Genomic DNA, 25,610 nt, shown 5'->3' on the forward strand with positions numbered 1-25,610 from the left:
TGGAGAAAGGATTCTGTGTTTGCCTGATCCACTGTGGACCGCGATCCTCCTGTTTATACTTCTCTCGGTAAGCGTGAAAGAAAGGCACAGACCCTTAGGCTTGGCTTTTTTTGTTGTTGTTGCTGTTGAGATGAAGTCTTATGAATGTTTTTGTTTAAGTGTCAGCCTCTGTGTTAGCTAGGATGAGAGATACTTGGCACTCTGCCTAGCTGACGGTCACAGTGATTGTGTGTGTGTGTGTGTGTGTATGTATGTGTGTGTATACATCTATTTGACAATATTAAAGACAATAATTATAAAATGCAAAAAAAATTTTAAGCTATATTTAGAAAACACCTAGACAGAAGCAAGAATAACAACAGTGATAAAAATAATAATACAATTTCAACTTGAGGTTGATTTCTGTACACTTAGATGTGAGATGACTAAAACGAACGTAATTTTAACAGCACTACTAAACCCAAAATGTAGGGAAAGTTTCATCGATCTCAAAAACAAAAAGGTGGAAGAGAAGGAAACTAAGTAGGACGTATTAATGAAAACAGTAGAGTAGGCAAATTTAGGAGTGAATTGCCTTGAGTGCCATAAACACCAGGGCACTAGGAAGAGTTTTGGTGGCCACACCAGCAGGACTGCACAGCTCACCTGCTTTGCACATGACAGTGGGAAAGTGGCTTGGCGAATGTGTATCTCCATCCCACCTGAACATGAATGAGGCTTCCAAATGTCTTCCTTTAGCCAAACAAAGTACCAGGAAAATCTACTGCTGATAATACAGATTGCCAAGTGGTGGTCTATAATTTCTTTTTCCTTATTATCTTTCGTTAGCTGTACCAGGCTTAACAAAGCTTAACAAAGTGGTTTATGAATACAATAGATCTTCATCAAAACAACATCTACTTTAGCAGTGCCTTGGGAGAGTCTGTATCGAAACACACCTAACTTTATGTGGGCATTGGAGCAACATGTGTATTAATTTCATGCTCTGGGAAAGACCAAGTGAGGAAATGCAATTGCAGTGCTCTTGAAAAGCATTAATGTATACATATTGTGTATTTTAATCAATACCTAGCGATCACACAGAATGATGGGGTTTTATGTGATATATCCATGCATATATATGATTTAATAGTGATCAGATAAGAATTGAGGAATCTTTTACCACAGAAACATTTTAATGTATTTAGAACCTTCACATCCTCTTTTTTTTTTTTTTGGCAGTCCTGGGCCTTGAACTCAGGGCCTGAGCACTGTCTCTGGCTTCTTTTTGCACAAGGCTAGCACTCTGCCACTTGAGCCACTTCTGGCCTTTTCTATATATTTGGTCCTGAGGAAATTGAACCTAGGGCTTCATGTATATGAGTCAAGCACTCTTGCCACTAGGCCATATTCCCAATCCGTCCTCTTGACTAGCGTTTCCTGTTGACTGTTAGTTGATGCATCATAGAAAAATAAATGCAAAGTCTCCCTGAAAGAGAGAAATCTTAATTGCAGACTCAGGATATGAACGTGTGGTGTACAGTAAAGGACAAGCTCAAAATATGAAATCGCTAAATTCAGAGGAATTAATGAACCTTTGTAAGCAACTAACAGAGGAAACGCTAAAATTCTAAACCATACCTCTCATGAAGGATTTCAGATCTTAGAAATCTGAACCATGGAACCTGGCATAATAAGTGGATGTACACACAAATGGAACAGTCTGGAGGAGAATTAACTCTTAAATGGAATTGTGAACCTACTGCCTTTCAATAGCACTGTTTAGTAATAAGTAGTTAAGTAAACAGTAGAGCACATGGTGAACTTCAGTGCATGAATGATTGTTTGAAACTCCCAGGGATCTAAACAAAGACATTTCTGTACAGATGCTTTTGTGAGCTAATCCTAAAATCTATGCTGTGATTAGTTGTTTATGTCTTAACACAAATGAGAAATAATTTTAATGAATAATTTTCAGAAATTCGAAGGTTGGGGTCATTCACATTTGTAAAGTCAGTAGGAATAAAACGAGTAGATAAAGCTCAGTCTCTTTCAGTAAATTGTGTATTGATTTTACAACTATGCATGTACATTGTAGTATTTAGGATTCGTGCATTATGTTCCAGTATCTGCTCATTCCCAGAGGGTATGAGTCCACACAGTAAGCAGGAAGATGACAACTTCTCTAATTTGTTTAAATGGTGTGGTATTTAGCCTGGAGTCTGATAATTGTTAGAGGAAATAAAGAAGTCCACATGACATTGAACACACATACACACACACACACACACACACACACACACACACGATATAAGAGAAAAGCAAGACAGTGAGAGACTAGTTTTTCCAGGCATTGTGCCAGACCCTGGCAATATAAATTATGAAGTGTATGCCTTGCATTATAAGATGTGCCTGTAATAAGGTGGACTGTCAAGTTCAATGCCATCAGAATAATGTTCTAATGTAGATAATGTGAATAGTACAGGAAGAATCCTCAGAAGAGAACAAAGCTTCAAATGGAAAGCAGTAGGAGTCATAAAGAAGGTTACAGGAGAGAAGACACTGGGCCTTGAAGGCAGCTGTTGAGAGAATGAGAAGAGGAACTGAATTCAATGGAATCTGTGTATTTGCACAGTCTAAAAGGAAAAGACACTTTTATATAAATATAAGCCAGTAAGGGAGCTTGGAGCAGAGGACACCATGAGCAGGCCTGAGACGAGACTATAGGCCCAAAGAGACAGGACTAACCAAAGACCTGAAAAAGGTAAGATTTCAGTGGAAAAGTGGCCTAAATGGTGTGTGTGTGTGTGTGTGTGTGTGTGTGTGCACATGCATGTGTTTGTGTGTGTGCCAGTATTGGGGGTCAAACTCAGGTTTAGGTGCTATCACTTAGTGTTTTCACTCAAGGCTGGCATTCTGCCACTTGAGCCATACCTCCATTTCAAGCTTTTTGCTGGTTAACTGGAGATAAAAGTCTCATGGACTTACCTGCCGGGGTGGCTTTGAACCCAAGTCCTCAAATCGCCACCTCCTGAGTAGCTAGGATTATAGATGTGAGCCACAAATGCCCAGCTTTTTATTTTTTAACAATAAATATAACTTTCTGGACTAAATAAATGCCTGTTTTTAAGATTATTGTAGAGTATATTAAAACAGTTATAAATCACAATATCAGTTCTCTGTATGATATCATATAGGCCAACAGAATCTCCTTTGCAAATTAGCAGACATACTTTGTCATGAAGTCTGGAGGTAAGGCAGGACAAGCCTCTTGATTGTTATGGAAATTACTACTACCATTGATTTGTTGCCTGTGGATTGAGCACTTGATTCAGTATTTTATAAGCATTATTATCTTAATCTCTCCAAGAACTTTAAGAGTATAGGTTTCAAATCTGTTAGACATTCACAAATATCCCAAGAAGCTAAAAAAAAACAACAACAAAACAACTCATTCTAAATTAAAGAACATATAAAACGAGAAAGTGATTTCAATACCTATGTTGCACACTAAAATGGTATAAAGCTCTACTGCTCTAAAGATGAGCAGGTCACCTCCCTGTACTGTGACAACTGAATTTTAGACTCCAAGACAACACAGAAATGCATGCTATAAGGTATTGAGGTTACAGCGTGAAAATCAGACAGCCCTAGGGATGAAGAATCAGAACTGCTAGGAGGAATCAGGAAGGTGCCCAGCGCATGGAGCCTGCATTGATTTCTGCTTCCCTAGTGCTAGATTCTGGTGAATGGACAGAGGACTCAAGAAAAGAGGTAGAAACACCAATCACCCCTTCTCTCTGGCAACAACCAGTGTTTCCTACAGTCTATGCCAAGTCCTTTGGATATGAGCAAACTGATGATCCATGCATGTCTTGGCACTGTTACCCTTGAGGAATCCAAGTTGGAACAAGACGTATTGAATCCTCAACCTTCTGACCAATGCATCAAATGAGATCCCAGAAAGGTAGGGCAACTCAATTCTCATGTGTGGCAGGGGGGAGAGTTACATAAGACTTAAAACATAAGGACATGGTACGAGAAGGAAAATATGGCTTAGAGAGAACATGGCCCAGACATGCCAAGGGAAGATGGCACTTGAGCCCCGCTCTGCCATCTTGGGTTGTTTTCTTCATTATAGAAAATTAAATAGGGAGAACTGGGGTTCGCGATGATGGTTTTGTTTCCTGTAAAGTTAGGAAACCAGTGGTTGACGGTGTCCATCTTGTTTCCTCGTGCCTTTGTACAGTTGGCCTCTTTGTTCCTTTCTTTCCCCTGTCCCCATCCCTTTCTCTGGCAGGTTTGGGTTTTCCAGCTCAGCTGCCGTTGGTGAGTTCTGTAGGCTTCAGTTCCCCGATGGACTACCTTTCCACTAACTCCTATCAGCGCTAGTTATTTACTTCCAAAAGCCATTTTTTTTTTTTAGGCAGACCTGTTATCCATATCTGACAGAATGTGGGGAAATATCAATTGGTTTCAATTGGTATGTCAATTTACTGTAATAACTTCCCACCCTTAATCATATCCTTCTGCCCTTAAAGTCACGTTAGAGAGGGTCAACGGGAGGGGGCTTCCTTCTCAACTAGTCATCGTTGAGTTAAAGGCTTCTATAAGGATACAGTTACTCATTTAAATAATAAGTGTGATATTTTTAGGTGGCAAAACTCTCCTATGATTGGGGGCGTGGGAGGGAAAGCTTATTACTAAATTGATGTTAATGTATTTGCCTAAGTGCCCTAAGGTACACAGAGAAGCAGAGCTACATGAAACTCATTGCATGCAATTTTAAATTCACCAAATAGATACATTAAGAAATACTTATACTCAAGAGAAAATGCAATTTTCACAGTGCACAAGGATTTCTTTAACTAGCAAATCCGACCCCCCCCCCCCCCGCCAACCTCGTGTATTTCTATTAGGTTTCCAGTTACAAGCGGAAAAAAAAAATCAATTTGCAAGCAAATTTCCAGGGACACATCAATTGCATGCAGCAAAATACAGTAGTATCACGTCTTGAGAGATTCAACTAAGTTCTTGGGCATAAACCCCTTGGGAAATGACACATGGTTCCCAGGAGAGGACACAGGAACCTTCCTTCAATTCTCCTGTTGTGTTAATCAGGACTCATCAGTGCTGAGAGTTCATTGCATGGCAGCAAAATTCCCAAATTAATTCCTCCTGATGAACCTCTTTTTTTTCCCTCCTAAAATATTTTCCCACTGTTATTATCTAGAAATCTTACACAGGACTTATCTAAGACTTCCAGCTGTGTGGCTGATAAGGAGATTACTCAGTAAACTTTTAACCCAGCCAGATGGTAGCAGCTGACCATGACTTGAAAATTTGTCAGTTCTTTGCATTAGCAACCATTTGCCAGGGTAATATCTTTTCAGAGTGGTATAATAAACTTGCAGTCTAGATTGGCAGCCCTGAAAAATGCAACGTTTGATCAACTACATGGAGAACGTAAAATTTATTGAAAGTATAAACAATAACTGTGGCTGCAAAAAATGGCTTTTGTTCTTGTGAGAATGAATGAATAAAGTAAAAAAATGTTTTCATATAACTGAAATCTCTTCATAAACCTTTTTCAGTAATAATCAACATGTCTGTGATGGTTAGATATAAGTCATTCTAAACAAGCTCTTAAATATCAAGGAAAGAGAAAAGAGAGTACCGCTGATATGAAACGCCTGTGCTTTCCCGTCCTGTATCACCCAAGGAAGACCTGCATGGTCTTGAAGTTCTCATTAACCTCTCTCTACTCATATGCAAAATAGTGAAAAGGAAACTTATTATACCACTGTGAATCAGCATCGTAAATGTCATTTATTATAAGTGGTATGGTCATTAATATCCTTTCTCACTCAAGGTTTTCATGCGTGTGCGCACATGCGCGCTGGTTCTGGGATTTAAACTCAGGGGCCATGCACTCTTGCTTGACTCGTTAGCTCAGATTGGTGCTCCACTATTTGTGCCATACCTCACTTCTGGCTTTTAGCTGTTTAATTGGTGATACAAATCTCTCAGATGGGTCTGCCCTGGTTGGTTCCAATAAAGATCCTCAGATCTTAGCCTTCTAAGTAGCTACGATTGCCAGCCTGTTTCACTCTGGGGCGCTTGAACTCAGGGCTTGAGCGCTGTCCCTGAGCCTGTTTGTGCGCAAGGCTACCACTCTAACACTTGAGCCACAGCGCCACTTCCAGCTATTTCTGAGTAGGTTAGTAGAGATAAGAATATTTCGGATTTTTCTGACCAAGACGGCTTCTCAGATCTGAGCATCTGAGTAGCTAGGATTACAGGTGTGTGCCACCAGGGCCCAGGGGACTCCCCTTTAGCCTCCTTCTCCTTTCTTTTCTTCTTCTTCCTCCTCCTTCCCTTCCTCTTCCTCATTTTCCTCTTCTGTTGTGTGTGTGTGTGTGTGTGTGTGTTGCACAGAAGTGCTGGTCTTGGGACTTGACTCTAGAAAGACAGCAAGGCAAATGTAACTTGCTGCGGTCGGAATAATGGCTACTACAATGGAAAGAAAGCATATCTACAACGTAGCAAGGAAGAAGATGTGCTCAGTGAAATCCACGGCGTGGTTGTGGGAGCAGCAATGCAATGCCATTAGGACTGAGTTTAGAACCAAAGAGGATTCTGGAAAATTGTGGCTGGTTTCCACACCATTTCCTTATTTAATCAAATGTTTATACATTGTACTTATTTGGAAAAGGGGTTGGTTTGATGAATTATAAGCACATTAGTATTGTTTGGAGAATATTCTTCTGATGACATAGAAGGAATGTTCTTGGAGAACAGGAAAGAAAGGAAGGTCTGCTGAACTGTATTTTGGTAAGAATTCATCTTAAGCCAAAAACAATTCTCGCCAACAGACACAATCAACAGGCATGAAGTGGAAGAGCTGGCTATGAGACTGATCAAGCAGTGGACGCGGAGGATGGAATTGTGGCTTGGGGTTGCAGTGCACAAGCACTCAGCGGGAAGGTAGCATCTTGCAGAACTGGTCATTCTTATGTTCCCACTGGCCCTTAGGAACTCACTGTGGGGTTCTGGTTAAAGGATTTAATCTGTGTACTTTTGAGGAAGATAGAGCATGAGATACCTGTTGATGTAGGTGATCAGGTTTAGCTGTTTCATAGTGAGCATTTAGACTTTGTGAAGATAAAAATTGGGGCGGGTGCTGGAAGGGACACTGCTGGCTTGGGATTTAACATCCAGTAGCTGCTGGAACCAAGCTTGTCATCCTGAGACCAGTTATGGGGATGGCCATCACTTTCTCTTCTGTCATTTTACCTTCCTCTTCTCTCCATTAAGCTCTAACCGAGCCTTGTTTCAGACTAGTGGACTGTGAACATGTGTTAGGAAGATTAACATTCTCTGAGAAGGAGGTATGAAATACAACTCTTGATGCTGGGTCGTTTGTGATGTGTGAAATTAATTCCTCATCCAATGTGCCTAGACAATGCAATTAGTCAGAGGTGTCTCTATTGGGAAATATCTTTCTGGTTAATACATGCTGAAGCTCAGCTCAAAGGTAGATCCGTGTGGGGAAAGCAACATTTCAAGATGTAAATCATCCAGGGGCTCGAGTTTCTAAGAAAAAATGGACGATATTGACATGAAGAAGGAGCTGAGTGACTCATCTGTTGAAGTCTGCACAATGATGTTATTTATGTGTCCCATCTATTTACTAATACATCATTCACTTCATATATAGTTGTTTGTACCATCATTGATTAATACAGGAATCTTGTTTGTTGAGTCCTACTTTATATTGCAATGTTTATATTAGGCATAATGTTAAACAAGATTCCCTGTGCCATGGCATTTATGATCCCAGAGGAATGAGTATACAGATATTAAACAAATGCAAAAAATTCATAATTTATGATTATGACAAAAATGTGTCCAGGAGAGGCTGCTCAAGTACTCAACATGCCAGCAAGGACTTTGTCCGTTTTTGTATGTAGCAGGCATTGCTCCAAATCTCAATAGAGAGCAACCTATTTATTTTTTCAAAGGTCAGTACTATTTCCACTCAAGTTTGAGGAGAAGGTAAAAAGAGATAAAAAGGATGTTAAGCTTCTCCCAAGATCATTCACTTGGTAAGTGGCCAAGTTGGACTTATGGTTGACCCACTGATCTACAGGGCTGCCAGTTTCTGCCTACATCACAGAGCTAATTTAAAGCCAGTAACCTGATCCTCTCCTTGACATAAAGGCACTACCCTCATCCTTTGTCATCTGGCTCATAGCAAGCTGTCTGTGTCACTGTCATCAAATCCTCCAGGGAAATTTAATGAGTCTCCTGCTTGTTTTAAAATACAGAACATGGCCTAGATGGGACAGTAAGTATGTGCTTTCCCATTAGCCAGCCTGACTTCAGTTTGCTGCCTCTAACACTGACTTCACAGATGGGAGCAAAGACTGGAGCAACCTCCTTAACCTCTCTCTTTGCTTCCACTGCAAATCTATCTTGGAATTTCCAGCCAGACCTCTGATGGCGTGCCACTATTCTCTTCCAACCAGGTGTAGTAGCACACTCTTCTCTAATCATATCTTCTAAGGAGACAGATAGAGGTAGGTTGTAAGTTCAAATCCAAACACTGTTTCAAAAACAAATTAAGCTTGCTGCGGGTAGTTCATGCCTATAATCTTAGCTGAGATCTAAAGATCCTGGTTCAAAGCCAGCCAATACTGGCTACTATTATCTACAATAATTACAGTATTATCTACAATAATTATGTACAATAATATTATCTACTCTTATCTACAAATAAACTACTCAGAAAAAAAATGGTAGTAGCACTGTGGCTCAGTTGAAAGAATTCTCGCTAAACTTGAGCACAGAGAGGCTCAGGGATAGAGCCCAGGCTCTGAGTTCAAGCCCCAAGACCAGCAAGGCAGAATAAAACAAAACAAAATAACTCAAAGACCTGGGGTTGTGGTTCAAGTGCAGAATGCTATCTTAGTGTGTACCAGGCCTTGGGTTCAAGCCCCAGCTTTGCTAAAAAGAAATACATTAAAGGTAACATATTAAAATTTGGGGCACTCAATAGCTAAATATTCTATAAATAGGATTGATAAAGGTTCTAGCCAATCAGTTTATTGTAGGTTCTTTGACAACTTGAGCTGTGAGAAATCTTTTAATTTTAAGGGATTTGGGGCCTTTGGAATTACAGATACGTAGTTGGGGGCCTGTATTATTTCTACTCATGACACTTTGCAGTCTAAACAAGACAATATCTTCTCTGAAAGTCCAGTCCCTGTGACTCCTCTGTCTTCCACTCCTCTCTACTCTTCTGAAAGAATGATCACACTTTCTAATTTAGCTTGATTTTTATGTACATAGACCTGTTTTCCTATGGTGGTTAATTGGAGAGAAGATTCTCAGGCCGGCTTCAACCCATATAGTTTCAGATCTCAGCTTCCGGAGTAAGTTGGACTCCAGATATGAACAACAGGCATCTCCAACTTTAAATGACTCTTGAATGCAATTTGTGCCTGCAGTTTGTAACTCTTACGCAATTAGCAACATGCATCAGGAATAGGGAGTCAAGAGAAGGCTTTCCTTGGGTATAGTTGGGAACTTCTGCATCAAATAAGTCCTCTCACAAGGTTAGGAGTAGTGCAGGAATTTATCAGCTGTAATGTGACAAGGAAACTAAGGGGATCAGAGATAATATTTAGAAGGACTTGCCAGGTACAAGAAGATTGCAAACTTAATTGTAATGCTGATCCCCTCTGTGCCATCTTATTAAGCAGCTAAGAAAATCCTTTATCACAAAAGATTTCCAAGGATGTGACCTTTTCCTTCTCTCCATTTCTATTTCACTTAGATTATCACCCTGAGGATTTCAAAGAGGCACTCACAGCAGTAAGATAGATTGGAGCCCCTCTCTAACTAAAGGAAACATTGATTGTGCTAAGAGAACAAAATACAGTCATACCCACATAGGTCTCTAGGAAAGTGACTTATTTTTTTTCCTGTATTTGCTATTCTTTTTAAAAATGACAAAATGGCAATAACGTAATTAGTTTCTGGAATATCACCTTGTGGTATGATTTTAATCAGGAAAGCAACTGTGAATATGACATTATCAGCCTCCATTCTCTTTTCTGTAACATGGCTTGGCTGACCATGAAATGGATTCAGGATACAAAGACAATTTCTGACGGATGCTGAGAAGTTGACCCAGGCTGTGAAAATGAAGGCTAGCTGGTGTTCTCTCTCCAGTCTGTAATGAAAATCTTGCAATCAGAATCAGCATAGGCTCAATCTTTTAGATGTTTTAAAATGACTGTATGTAAATCTGTGTATCTTTAAAAAATTACTTTTATTATCAAGGTGATGTACAGAGGGGTTACAGTTACATAAGTCAGGCAATGAGTACATTTCTTGTCGAACACTGTTGACCGCTCTTTCATTTTTCTCCTACTTTCCTCCCTCCCACCCCCAGTTGTAGAGTACATTTCCAACATAGTATCTTGCATCTTTAATGGTTTAAGAGCAGACAGGTAGGTGACATTGGCTTTCTTAGGGTTATGTTGGCTCTGAAAGGTAAGGTTGGCTCAAGATATATTTCAATCCGCGCTTTCTCAGTGCCTTTCCCTAAAATCTTGTGGAAAGAAGGTGCTCCATCCCATTCATCTTGCTTGCTTCATTTCCCCTCATTGCAAATTATTCTTTCCTATCCTAGAAGATGGTATCTGAGTTACTGCTGGACATTAAACTATGCAGTATCTTTGTACCTTCTTCCCCTCTGCCCTCAATGTTCTCTATTGCTTTGCATACTTTGAATTTTGGCAGGTTCCACATAACATCCACAGCCTTCTTCCCTGAATGCTCTTTCCAAACTGAAGCTGTGACATGGTAAATTATCCGAGAAGCCACATTTTAGAGGATCGAATGGTGGGGTGTTTATTCGAGCATTAGCAGTCTGTAGGCAGCCTGTTGTTACAAAGGCCTGCAGCCTACAAATACACTTAACACTGTCAGGAAACAGACCAGAGAGGAAAGAAGAAAACAATACCAACAAACCCATTCAGCTACAATGGAAAGCCAGAAGATGAGCCAGAAGACCAGGCCGTGAAGGCAAAGACATGTGGCATGGCATAATGGTACCTGAGCTGCCCTGACCCTAAATAGGGTCAAGTCAGGGGGCTGGGTCACAGGAAGCTCCCAGTCCCAAGCACTTGACTGACAGTTTCAGTAACCTATAGGACAAGTGTCCTCCCCTGTCTCCAGGGATTTGGGAACACCCATCACCTGGGGATGGAACTTCCCTTCCCCTAGGAATTCACGCATGCCCATCAAGACAAGATGCCAGACAGTACAACTGGCCATGTGGCCAATGCTCTGGTCAGATCTGCCCTCTATACTACGAAGCCATGGAATGAATCTCTGTACATCATCTATACTACGAAGCCATGGAATGAATCTTTGTACATCATCTGAAATTCCTTCGCTTCTGACTGACTTTCTTACCTGACTATGAGATCTAGGAGGGTAGGGATGAGATTCAGTTTGTTTAAGCATAGCATCCTATGCACACGAAGAACATTGCAAATATTTATTGGGTAAAATAAATGCACAAAAGAAAGCAATGTATTCAGATGAAGTCATGATTAAGAAATGATAGACTATTTTTTTAAAAAACAACTTTAATTAAATAAACACTAATTCCCCACTTCCCAAACCCCAAGGGCATAGCAAGTGGGCAATTTCTCATTTCTTTGCTCTTACATCTGCAGATTTTGTTTGTCCAATAGGAAGATGTGTGGTCAGTGTTGCTTACATCATGTCTAAGTGAAAAGAACTAAGTGTTAGGGGATCTAGCTTAATTCCTGGGTGCTGCACTAAGTATTAAATTGTTTTTGCTTTTCAGATCCCTTCCTTATAAATCAGTGATTTTGCTACAATTTAAGTTGAATTTGTTCCTGCTTATGGTTTTAATTTATTTCCATTTGAAGACTCAAGAAGAACAAAGGACGCATTTTTCTCCTATGTGGAACTTAGACCCAAAATACAACCACCCACGTAAACATACACAGGACCTATGAATACATAAGCCATTGAGTTCACGCAAATACAGTATATGGAGGAGTGAGACTTAATGGAGTAAACCTTCAGAAGAATCAGCAGCCATTTTAACAAAATGAGTGCCTGAAACACAGCTTAAATGAGGGAGTTGCTAGTGGTAGGAGTGGATGAATGGGAAAGGGACTGGGAAACAGGAGACAATAGGGTCACAGTACTGACTATACATCTGTGCCAAATGAAGGGGGGAATGTGATACGATTCCATGGGATGGAGTAGGGGCATGTGAAGAATGATGGAAGACGTATCTGGACACAAGGTGTGGAAGGTACATCAATGAGCATGTTAAATTGTAAACCCCTTATAAAACTATTTGGAGATTAAACAGTAAAACAGGAAAAAGAAATGAAAAATGGATAATGCAGTGCTGATACTTTGTAGCCTTTCGGCAGGGTTGATTTTTAGTGAGGATGGCATCACATGAAGAACGATGTAGGAAGATGCATTGGGTAGAAACAATTCTGCTTTTCACTATTTTAGAGAATATTTAGTTTCCAGACATTCCACATTTAATCACTTGTTACCTCTATGTAAGCAAAAAATAATATTGTTAATTTTTGCTCAGTTTATTTATTAAATATGTGTGAAATGTTGTTTGAATAGTTTTGCCTCCTTCTTTATGTTATTCCCATTCTTCCCTTGTCCTAACCCTTTTCTAAACACTGTTTAGTGAAATTAGTTATGCTGTTTTCACACACACAGACACACAAACACACGCGCAGAGTTTACTTAGTTTACTTTGATCCTCTTCACTCAAGATCTTTTTCTTTCAACTTCTAACTCCCCTTGATCCCCTCCCTAGATTTTTTTTCTTTTCATATTCCTGTCCCATCATCATTATTATCATAATTATCATGATTGTTTCAGGTCAAGTAAATGAAAGCACCTGAAATTTCAGTTAATATGTTTCACTTATTTCAGTTTACTTGATAATCACTACTTCCATTCATTTTCCTGTAAAAGATATTATTCCATTTTTATAGCTGTGTAGCGTTCCATGATGAATGTATCTACCTACATGCCACTACATCTATCTACCTGCCTCTCTTCTATGTCTATGCACATAAAATTTTGATCCAGCCATCTGTTTTTGGACACCTTAGCTGATTCAATCCTTGGACTATTGTGAACAAAGGTGCAGTAGAGACGGTCTATGCAGATTCTATCATCCTTTAGGTATTGCTCCATAAGTGGTATGGTAAGTCCTCTGGGGACTGCCATACCGAGTCCCATAGAAGGTGTGCTAGCTTACATTCCCACTAAGTAGCACCAGTATCTGTAATTCATCCCGGTCTCCATATATTCTGTTCTAGGCCTTTGTAACACACTAGGAAATAAGAGACCAGAACACTAGAGACTCCAGGTGCTGAGAATGTAATCCGGAGAAATATTAGCCTTCCAGGGTTGCATGGGAAGTAATTACAATTATGAGTATGTTCCTCAGAATAGGATAGATAACTACAATATTTTTTATAGTTATCAATGACTAACTTTTTATGTTCTCCCCAGCTTTTCAGTATTTTGCCTTTTCTGTACAACAACTTTCCACAGGAGAGATCTATCCAGTTTTCTTCCCAATGAAACAACCTTGATATCTTTCCATTGTCTATAGAATAAAGTGCAAACTTGCAAGGAAAAGCCACTTGCTTTTTTTTAAATGCCTGAGGCAATATAAGTAATAAACATGTTCTTCTCCCCTCCTTCCTTCCTCTCCATTTTCTTCCTGTTTCTTTTTCTCCCACCTTGATAAGAAAATACTTGTTCACTGACATAAAACTTTTGTCCTAAGCATCCACAAACAAGTATAGTTTTGCATTTTGCAATCTGCATATTTTTCGTATAAACACATTTATTTGTCTTTCATACAGATGTACATAAAGGACATAAAATAAATTCTTCATGCTAAGAAATGATAGCAATTTTCCCTGAAGTGCTTGCTAGCAGCAGCTGCCTTCCCCATGTGGTAGAGAGGTGTGGACCACCATCAGTAAGTGTTAATTTGTCCGTCTAGTTGGGACAAGGATACTATTATACAGCTTTGTTCTCTGCAAAAAAAACACACAACCACAGCTGGAATTCATGCACTTGCTTTCATCAAAAAAGTAAGGATTTGTAACAGAACTGCCTTTGTGTTTTTGATTCTCTTTATGCTGCCCTTGTCTTTATTTCCCAGCTTGTGGTCTAGTTGCACTGACTCTATTCTTACAGATGAGCTTTCTTAGCAAGGTGCACATGCAAACACATGATATAGCATACAATCTTCCCGTCCCTCTTTGAACCTAAGTTTTACAGCTCCCAGATGCCTCTGAGACAAACATCTCTGCTGACCTTTCTGACTTTTGAAATCCACAGAACAGTAAGGATAATCAGAATTTTGGTATTTGTTATTGAGTGACTTGGACAAGTTTCTAAACCCAATGTGCCTTATTTTTTTTTTCATTTCTAAAATGAACATTATAGGCACATAACAAATGCTCTAATGACTACTAAAGGAGAATGTCTATATCTAAATGATGGAGTGATTCCAGGAAATCCAATAAAATCAGAAAACTGAAGGATACCAGTAATATGATGATATTGGAAGAGGCCATTGAATGAGAGAAGACGGGAGTAGATTGGAGGACAACAGAGCATGGCTGGAAATCTGATGGAGAAGAAAATAAACTATGAGAAGAACAAAGGACTGAGAAGAAAACCTCGGGAAGAAGAAAGCAGGTGGGAAGAGCTCCGAGGGTGTGCGTACCGCAAGAGTCCAATGTCAAATTAGAAATTCAAAAAGATACTTTCCAAAAGTTAAAAGGCATAGTCAATGTTACAGAATGTTCTAGTTCTTTACACTAGACATATGAGCAGCATGGTGAATTAGGTAAGTATTCTTTCACCAAAACAACCATTAAAGCCTCCTGGAAAATATTGAAAGAGCCCATTTTCTCCATGCCTAGCAGGAGTCAGAAATAGCACTAAGTCCTTTGTTCATTTTCTTTAACCTTCCCAAAAACATTACAATTGAGTGAGTTCTAACTCACAGGAAATGGGTGAAGAAGATGTTGCTCAGAGAGCCCCATGCCCTAGGGTGCCGAGTCAGCCAAGGTTTAGGACAAGACACTCTGTCTTCCTTTCCAAAGCCCATGCTCCTTATCCCAATCTCATCTTCCTCTTCCATAAAGGACACAGTCACTGACAAGGGTAGCGAGATATAAAGATTTTAACTACTGGCAGAGGGCAATGAAAGACAAACCTTCAACCAGAATGTGAAAGATTTGTTTCAAGTTACCAAAAGTAGTGACAGTCAACCCCCAAAGAAGAAAAAAGCAAATCAAAGCGTCAATGCTTGATTATACATTGAGGGATATTAATGCCATCAAAAGATGTTTCTTGCTTTTATTTCAAATGATTGTTGGAAAGCTAAGGAGGGTTGAATTGCATGAAATGGACAAGGACAAATGAGACTCAACCTCCGGAAGCAAGAAAGAAGGTCATATATTTTTTTGTGTAAATGGAAGCAAATGATAGGCTGAAAACGTTTCCTGGAAGCCAGGGTACTGTCACATACTTTGTGCTCAAGGCTGGAACTTTACCACTTGAGCCATGCCTTTACCTCTGGATTCTGCTGTAGAATTGGAGCTAAGAGTCTCCAGACTTGGCTTCAAACTCTAATGCTCAGATCTCAGCCTCCTGAGGAGGTAGGATTTATAGGCCTTAGCCATTGGTGCCTGGCCAGAGCATTTCCTACATAAGCTCCACAGCATTGTGTATATATATGTACGGACACTCACACACCTATACGATAGTACTACATTGCGTGCATTAATTATTCAAGTAAAACTTAAGAGGAGAAACACTGAAAGCTCCTGCCCATGTATTTCCTCATTCAAGCATCCTGATATCTTGAGGAGACAATGATTATTTCTCTTCCCACACTGGAAATAAAAAAAGTATTCCTAACATAGATGAGAAAATACATACAAGTTTTGAACCCCACTCTGAACCACTACATAATTATTAATAAATGATTGAGTTCCTCTGTCTTTGTCTCGTTGATTTTTTCATTGCATTCCATGATTCTGAAGCTGATTTCTCCACTAGCCTCATGTCCAAACAGCGACTGGTCTTTTTTTTTTTTTAATTTCTTTTAAAAATTTTTATGTGAAGATGATACACAGAGGGGTTACTACATAAGGTAGTCACTACATTTCTTCTCAAACTTGTTGCCTCCTGCTCATTTTTCTCCCACCTTCCCTCCTTTCCAATTCCCCCCCACCCTGAGTTGTACAGTTGATTTACAACATATTGTCTTGTAAGTATTGCTGTTGCATTGCTTTGCCTTTTACCATTTGTCTCGCCATTTTAATGTTTCCATTGCCTTCCCTAAGATAAACATATAATCCATACTCAGAGCAATAGAATAAAATACAATGACTACAGGGACTAACCGTAGGGAAGATAAAAGGAAAAAATAATAATTTCACATAGTGTGTTAAAAATTACAACATCAATGATAAACCACTTGGTTCCATTCCTTGGAGTTCATTTCTCTTAGCATCATCTTATGGTTCATAGGTACATAGCTATTGAGCTATTGTGGTCATCTGTTAGGGCTATCGTAGACATATACTAATTATCACCAATGAGGGAAATAATAGATTCTATGATTCTTTGGGTCTGGCTCACTTTACTTAGTATAATTTTTTCCAGGTCTTTCCATTTCCTTACGAATGGGGCAATGTCATTCTTTCTGATAGGAGCATAGAAATCCATTGTGTATATGTACCACAATTTCTTGATCTATTCGTCTATTGAGGGGGATCTGGTTTGGTTCCATATTTTAGCTATGATAAATAATACTACAATGAACATAGCTGTGCTGGTAGCTTTAGTATGGCCTTGTGTGTAATCCTGTGTGTAAATGCCCAAAAGTGGAGTTGCTGGGTCATAGAGGAGCTCTATATTTAGCCTTTTGAGGAACCTCCACACTGCTTTCCAGAGTGGTTGAACAAGGTCATAATTACACCAATAGTATAGTAGGGTTCCCTTTTGGTTACATCCCTGTCAGCATCTGTTCTTATTAGTTTTCTTGATAATGGTCATTCTTGTTGGGATGAAGTGGAATGTCAGTGTTGTTTTGATTTGTATTTCTTTTATGTCTAGGGATGGGCAGCCCTTCGTGTACCTCTTGGCCATTTTCATTTCCTCTTCAAAGAAGTTTCTCTCGAAGTCTTTAGTCCATTTATTAATGGGGCGGTTGTTTCTTTGAGGACTTGTTTTGGGGGGAACTTAATTTGTTTAGTTCTGAGTATATTTTAACTAATGAGGGCCTTGTCTGTTATATGGCTAGTGAAGATCTCTCATTCTGAGGGCTTTCTATTTCTCTTGCAAGCTATGTCCTTTTAACATGCAGAAACTCTGGCATTTTGTACAATCCCATTTGTCCAACCTTTCCTTGATTTGTTGTATTTCTGGGTCATTATTAAGAACGGTTCAGCCTGTGCCAAGGAACCATAGTGTTTCTCCCATTCCTTCCTGCAATATTTTCAAGTTATCTGCTTTTACCTTGAGGTCTCTGATCCATTTGGCATTAATTCTGGTGCAGGGTAATATATTAGGACCTAGCTTTAGTTCTTTTTTTTTTTTCTTTATTTACAGGTATGTAATCAATTTTGACAGCATCATTTGTTGAAGAGGCTGTCTTTCTTCTATCCTATATTTGTGGCTCCCTTAACAAAGATTAGGTGACCATAGGTCTGCAACGGGGTATTCAGTTCTGTTTTTGTTACCATCGCTTTGTAATAGAGTTTGAAGTTTGGTATTGAAAGTCCTCCAGCACTGTTCTTCCTGCTAAGGATTGTTTTGGCAATTCTGGGTCTTTTGTTGTTCCATATGATTTTTTTTTTATTTCTTCCTCTATTTTATTAAAGAATGGTGTTGGGATATTAATGGGTATTCCATTGAGTTTGTAGATAGCCTCTGGCAATATTGTCATTTTCATGATGTTAATCCTCCCAGTCCAGAAGCAATGGGAGCTTTTCCATTTCCTTAGTTGTGCTTTAATTTCCTTTTACAGTTTTTTTTTTAAAAGTTTTCATCCTAGAGGTCTTTCACTTCCTTGGTTAAGTTTATTACTAGTTATTTTTTTTTAGGTGATTACAAAAGCAATTGCTTTCCTGATTTCAGCCTCACTTGCCTCATTGTTGGCAAACAGAAAAACCATTCATTTTTTGAGGACTAATTTTATACCCTGTTACTTTGCCACGGTTTTGGATCAGCTCAAGTAACGTGGGAGTAGAGTCTATGAGGTTCTTTAAGTACAGGATCATGTCATCTGCAAAGGGAGAGAGTTCTGCTTCTCCTACTTCACTCTTTGGATCCCCTTTGTCTTTGCCACTTGCCTTAGTGCTTTATCTAGGAATTCTCGTAGTATCTAGAAGAGGAATGGAGAGAACGGACATCCTGAGGCTCCTCAGGTATAGGGATCTGGCAAGCATCTAGTTCCAACCCATCAATATAGTTCTACCCACTTCTCTTCTATGGCGCTATCAACACACACAAATGGCCCTGTCTTTCACCAAAATGGTTTCTAGTCACTCTTCTTCCCTCCATTATCACAAAGGGGCAGTTTACATAATCACTGTCTTTGAATTGCTTTAAAGCTTCTCGGAATTCATTCCAAGAACACCCCATGTTTCCATCCTTGCTCTCCCCACTCAAAACGTTACTTAAATACCTAATGATCTTCCACCGACTTACTTGTCAACTGATGTTTATTTATTGTTTAAATTTAATGTTATTATTTAATAAATACTGCTAGTTTATTTAGTGTCTTATTAACTTATTTTTGCAGGAGTGTATATTGATCGATCAAGGAGGTTTCATTGTGATAGTTCCATACATGTCTGTAATGCACTTCAATCGAATTCATCCTCTCCGTCATTCTTTCTTATCTAGACGATTTTTTTTAACACCTATATCATGTTCTTTATCTGCTTAAAATGCTCTGATCACACATAAAAGGCATTTATATCTTAGGGGTGGGAAGGAGAAGAAGGTAACCAGGGCCTGGGAGAGCAGCAGGGAGAACAAAACCAAGAGAAGCTGGAATAGTTCCAATGATACAGCTGGATAAGAGGATCAAGCTCTGGAGCTTGATTTCTCAGGATAGCAACTGTGATTAACACAATCGTGCTGAGTATTTCAAAATAGTGAAAAGGAGGATTTTGAATGTCCTCACTGCAAAGAAATGACAAATGTAAAAAGTGATAGGTAAGCTAAATACCTTGATTTAAGTAGTCAAAACTAAAAGATTATATACCATAAATATATACTACTATTCTGTACCAACTAAGAACAGGAAGTAAAAGTAGGTAAATCCCAACATTGGTTATTACAAATAAGACCCAAAGTATCTCATCAGCTTTTCACAGTGCTTACATGATCACTATTTAATATAAAATTACTGGCCAAATTCATTCCCACTGTACATTTTGCTTGGTCTTACCTAGGAAACCCTTGGCCATAGGTCTTTATATAGCTAGTTCCTTGTTCAAATTCAGGATTTGGATAAAATATGTATTTTTGAAATACTTTATTTTAATGAGTTTCTCAAATTAGTCATTCCCAATCATCCTTTTGGATATCACTATAGTATTTCTCAGTTGCTTATGCTTCCATGATCTCTTTCTGTTTTTGTTTTTGCCAGTCCTGGGCTTCAACTCAGGGCCTGGGCACTGTCCCTGAGCTTCTTTGCCTCAAGGCTAGCACTCTACCACTTGAGCCACATACCCAGCCCATCATTATTTCTTTGTTTATTGTTTAACCCTCTTTTCTTGAATGTAACTTATTAGAGTTAATAACCTTGCTTTTTTGTACAAAAAGAATCTTAAACAGCTCCTCTAACACCCCCAGTGTTCACAGTAGTGTCTTTATAAATATTTGTCATGTAGAAGTTGGTGAATATGTAATGGATGAATTAATAAATGAACAAAGTGCTCTCAGACAGTTGGGTATTTAAAAAAAGATTTAACAAACAACCAGGCAAATCAGCAGCACCATGGAAAACCTCTCCTTCGATTTTCTCTCAGGAACTAGCTCTTTGGAAATAGCTGACACAACACTATTCTCCTATAATGGCAGCTGAAGGGATTTTCCTTCAAAGGAACTTATTTTTCTCCATGTAATTTGACATTCCCAGCAATACGGCAAATATTTCTGGTTGGAAATTACCATTGTCAAAGGTTACAGATCTTACCAAGGTGCTAGCTTTGACCTGGGAATAGATTAAGGCAATCAAAGTGTTGCTATTTTTATCTTGTTTCTGCCTCTCTATCGCTCAATTCTTCTTTTCCCTTTGCTTCCTTCTGTCTCTCTCCCTTCACTTTCTCTTTCTTTATCTACCTTCCACACTGCTTACCTCTCTGCCTCACTGTCTCTTCCTTTTCTAGATGCAAACTTATCGGTAAATTAAGAGAAACGAGTTCTGGTTTCCTATTGCACGAAAAGTTTCCATTTTTTTCTCATGTGCCATATCCATGACATCATTTTAGGCAGCAAACATATTTCTTGTCCAGTGATGGAGGAAATATCACTTTATCAAGAGGGACTTAAATCTGTAATTCTTGGAGCTCCTATACTTTGAAAGGTGGGGATTTGTTAACTATCTTTCCTAATTTGATTCAAATACTGTTTTGTTTTTCTTTCTGATTCATGCACCATTAAGTGAAAAAATCTGCTTTTCCATCTCCAAATCTCTAAAATGGGAATATTAATACCGGAGACAATAAGTAAATGAGCTAATTCATTATGATCATAGAGCCTATGACTATGGTCATGTGATGATAGTCTCATTTATTAATGATGATAACTCACTTCCCTGTGGAAATGATGTTCCCAGTGCACTATTTCACCAAAGTCCCCACCCATCTGTGGAAGATATTAACATCTTTTGCAAGGGAGATGTCATGGAGGCTCAGAGTAGAGAAATTCTACTTGAGGCCAGGCCTTTCAGAGGGAATCCCTCACCTTCAGTGGTTTGGGTGTTACTCTGCTTCATGGACAGAGTATCTGGCTACAACCAGTCAAGCATGCTGTTGTCCTCCATTGACACCCAAGCCCAACTGTGTCAACCCAAAGTAATGGGAAGACTATCAAGAATCTCATAGTCGTGGCCCATCAACAGTGCAGTTTACTCAGGAAACATACACCAACAAACTTTTGACATTGTTCTTCTGACCGAGGAAAATAAGTTAACTGCAAGTAATGGCTTTGGCATGGATTGCTTCAGTCAACTAGGTATTACTTACTTTATTGAAACCATTGTCAATAAAAGGAAACTCCGGTCATACTCTTTTTATCTGTAGCCAAGGAAGGCAGAATCAAGGATATCACGGAGTCATTTCAGACTCGAGATTTTGTTAGGAAATTCTAGAGCCACAACAAATCTCTTCCTTCCTCCACTCACCCAATCTGTATCAGTAGTGTGTTTCCATACACGTGATAATTTTCATTAACTCTGAAGAGACCACAACTATTACATAACTCCCTATCTCTCCTTGGAGAAAAATGAGACTTTTTTCTCTCCTCCCCTTCCTTCCTTTCTCCATTCCTTTCCTTTCTTTCCTTTGTTTTTCTTTTAGTTGACACCGGGCTTGGAATTAGGGTCTCAAGCTTGTGTGGCTGGTGTATTCTGCCTCTAATCTTGCTTTTGCTGGTTAACTGGAGTTAGAGTATAGTGAACTTTTCTGCCAGTGTTACCTTTTAACCTCCATTATCCAGATCTCAGCTTGGTTTAGGATTACTGGGTAAACCACTGGCTTAGTCACCAAGTGACTTTTTTAACTTGAAAATCTGGCTTCAACATTACTCTACTTTCAAGCCCTCATTGAACTAACCTGACGGTTTTCTCTGTCTGAAATCTATTTCATAATAAAGTGATTTTTTAAAATAAATAAATAAAAGGAAAATGGAAAAAAAAACCAAAAGCAAAGAAAAAGCTCCAAATAAAGAATGGATAATTGCACATTCCTGATATGACAAATACTATGCGAAATCAGAAATTAAGAAAAATTAAAATAAAAGCAAAGGGAGGCAGGCCAATGGTCCCATCTGCCACCACACCGGGAGACGAGAGAGCATCTGGGTAGGGTCCAGTCACCCACATGCCCAGGAACTGCGGGTCATCTCCGCAGACCTGAAGCACATGGTGACACCCATGATCTCACAAAAACAAGAACTGAGCATGAGATGACACTTGAGGTCCAGGTGAGGGGCGATCTCACGCTCAATGATCCGGCTTTCAAACTCCTTCTGTAGTAGCAGGCCAGGATCTAAGTTTCTTATCCAGAACAGGGCACCCTGCTTCACACTCAAAATAGGCTAATTTCCATTTCAAACTACTTCTTAAAATATCCCATGAGGGAGAGGGAAGGAGGAAGAGAGGGAGGAAGGGAAGAAAGAGGAAGGAAGGAAGGAAGGAAGGAAGGAAGGAAGGAAGGAAGGAAGGAAGGAAGGAAGGAAGGAAGGGAGGGAGGGAGGAAAAGAAGGGAAGGGAAGGAGGGAGGGAGGAAGGGTTGATAATTTATACAGGAGTCAATGTAATCTTAGTAAAATTTTCATATCATTTAACAAATAAATGTTGGATAGAACCTTGAATAAACCAGTGTTACTGTGCCTTTCTTTTCCCAGTCTTATACAAAGGACATGGAGGAGGCATAGACAAGTCTACCTTGCCCATCATTGACTGTAGCCTGATGTATAGCTATGTTCTTTGATCCTCTCATGGGAATTAAGCTTGCTTCTCATGATTGATATTTGACTGAGTCCATTTCTTTCATTTCATGGATAAAGAAACTAGGAGCCTGGTAATGTGATATAAAATCCTCAAGATGAGTTAAAATGTGTCTCAAGAATACCTTTCAATGAAAAGCAAGTTATTATCCTTCCTTCCTTTCTTCCTTCCTTCCTTCCTTTATCCCTCCCTCCCTCCCTCCCTCAATCTCTCCCTTCCTTCCTTCCTTCCCTTTCTTTTTTGGCCAGTACTGGAACTTGAACTCAAGGCCTTAACACTGTCCCTAAGTTTTATGGCTCAAGGAGGGCAGTCTACCACATCTTTACTTCTGGTATTGTGCTCTACTGCACTCTATATTTTCTCTTCCTAACTAATGCTGCAATGATAAATGATGATGGGTGTTGAGATATGCCTTCAATGTGATGATGACCATCGCTTTTTGACATATGATATATATACCCAGCAGTTGTACTTCAAAAAGCACAGCCAGTAGTAGAAGTAAAACAGAATGGCAACCAATTGCAAAGCTTTAAGCAATTCACAAAATGAAATGACGATGTGCCGAATGAAAGAAAATAATTGCAAATCATATACCTGAAAAAGAGTTAATGCAAAAAAAAATTTAACATGATTAAATACTAGGCCAAGGACCTGAACAATGTTTCTCAAGTAGAAACAACAAACTTTACAACTAGCTCACATATTAAATACTCAGATGTCCACAGTGTCCCTTAAAGGAAGGAGCATGTGGTGCAAATGTTAATTTTTCTAATCCAGAGAGGAAAGTAGAAAGCACAATTGCTGAGAGATTGTGAGTTATCTGGAAGTTTAAGGTGATATATCAAAATAATTCCCTTTGCACCACTAAGGTGAAACATGTTTCCTCAGGAACAAGATGGAGTTGTTGGCAGCAACCTCCACCTGCAGGCAGGCTCCTTGGAAGCAAGTAATGACCTCAGAGAGAGAATATCTTAAAAGACTTCTGGTGCCATCTTTTAGAGGCGTTTCCACTATGACAAAGAGGAGAAACTACATAGCTTGGAGGAATACAAAAATATAAACAAACTGCTGGCACTTTTCTCCTGGTCTAAAGCTTTATGGGAAAACCATTATTGGTAGGAGGAGGATGGTGATGGTGTGGTGATAGTGATGAAGATGAAGAAAAAGATGAGGAGGAGAAAGAGGATGCCTGCCAATGACAAGTGTATTCTACCAATGGGATGCTGAAGACCCGGTAGGAAGGCAGTTTTTACACGAAATAGAGGATACTGGGCATTCCTTTCTGAAGGCACTGGAAAAGTCTGAGAACTGTAAGTAAACTGTATCTACATATGAAGGCTGGCGAAGAATACCAGGTTGATTACATAGTAAAGAGAAAGACCCACTCAAATTGATTTGGATTGGTATTCCAATGTGGCATTGAAATTGTTTACTGTACAGAATAAATATGAAGCCCAGAGTATCAGATTTTCATTATTTTCTGAGGTTTTCTTAAGAATGGAGGTTAAAAATAACAACCCTCCCATTTTCTGTTTAAAACATAATCATTAAACAAATTTCAATGAATAGCACTTTTCTTTCAGTTCAAATGGATGTAAGAATACAACAAAGTTTCCAAGCTTAAAAGAAGAAAGGTTACATTTACAGATTAAAGGGTCCAGACAGTGACTTAGTACTTACTTAGATAGGTATTATCTCTGAAGGATGATGTAGTTATTACAGAAAATGTTTCAGTAAAACTGATGAATACGAACAAGAAATGTAGATCAAAATGGAGCCCTATTCTATGCAGAGGCATCAGATTAGAGGAGAGAATCAATTATCAATTTCTGTCATATTCTTCATGGTTGTTAGACTTCTCATATTTGTCAGACTTGCTAAATGAACATTCCAAGGTGTCCTTTATTCAGTAAATCTTTGAGAATGAAACTTCTATTCAATTACTCAGGCAGTTTCACAAATTTTGAGCTCTCCTTTATCTTTTATGCATCTTTTATATGAATGGCCAAGGCATACGCAAGGTTAGGAGAAATACTTTATAAATCACAAGAAATCAGCCAACTGTGAGTGATCCAAGGGAAACTACTCCTGCCTTTTCAAGTGTTTGTTAAGGCATACTTGTAAATGGATATACTTTGTCCAACTAATAAATAGTCATTCAAAAATATCAGCTGGGTGCCAGGGGCTCATGCCTGCAGTCGTAGGTACTCAGGAGGCTGAGGTCTGAGGATCGTGGTTTGAAGCCAGACTGGGCAGGAACGTTCGTGAGACTCATCTCCACTTCTCCACTAGAAAACCTGGAAGTGACACTGTGCTTCAAAGTGATAGAGCTCTAGGCTTGAGCCTTGAGCAATAAAGCTGAATTCCTGAGTTCAAGACTCATAACCAACAAAAAAAAAACCAACCCCCCCAAAAAAAATATCAACAAGAGATATCATCCACACACAAGAAATTTCACATTTGCTAAAAATATAGAAGTTTAGCCTTTCCTAATTTGGCACCCCAAAATCTCTACATGGGAGAAACAGTGTCCATTGAGAAAACTGATACACTGATAGATGAGCATTTCCATAAAATTGGATAAGGGTTATAGCATAAAATAATTATTTGATGTCATTGAAAGTGACAATGTCAGTATATATTCTATGTTAATTTTAGAATCACACTGATAGGCTCAATTCTGTATAATAGAAATACTGATAAAAACCCTTCTCCAATACTTGGAAAGTATCAATATACCTACCCAACCCAC

Source organism: Perognathus longimembris, chromosome 13, assembly GCF_023159225.1.
Source record: "Perognathus longimembris pacificus isolate PPM17 chromosome 13, ASM2315922v1, whole genome shotgun sequence".
Taxonomy (NCBI): Eukaryota; Metazoa; Chordata; class Mammalia; order Rodentia; family Heteromyidae; genus Perognathus; species Perognathus longimembris.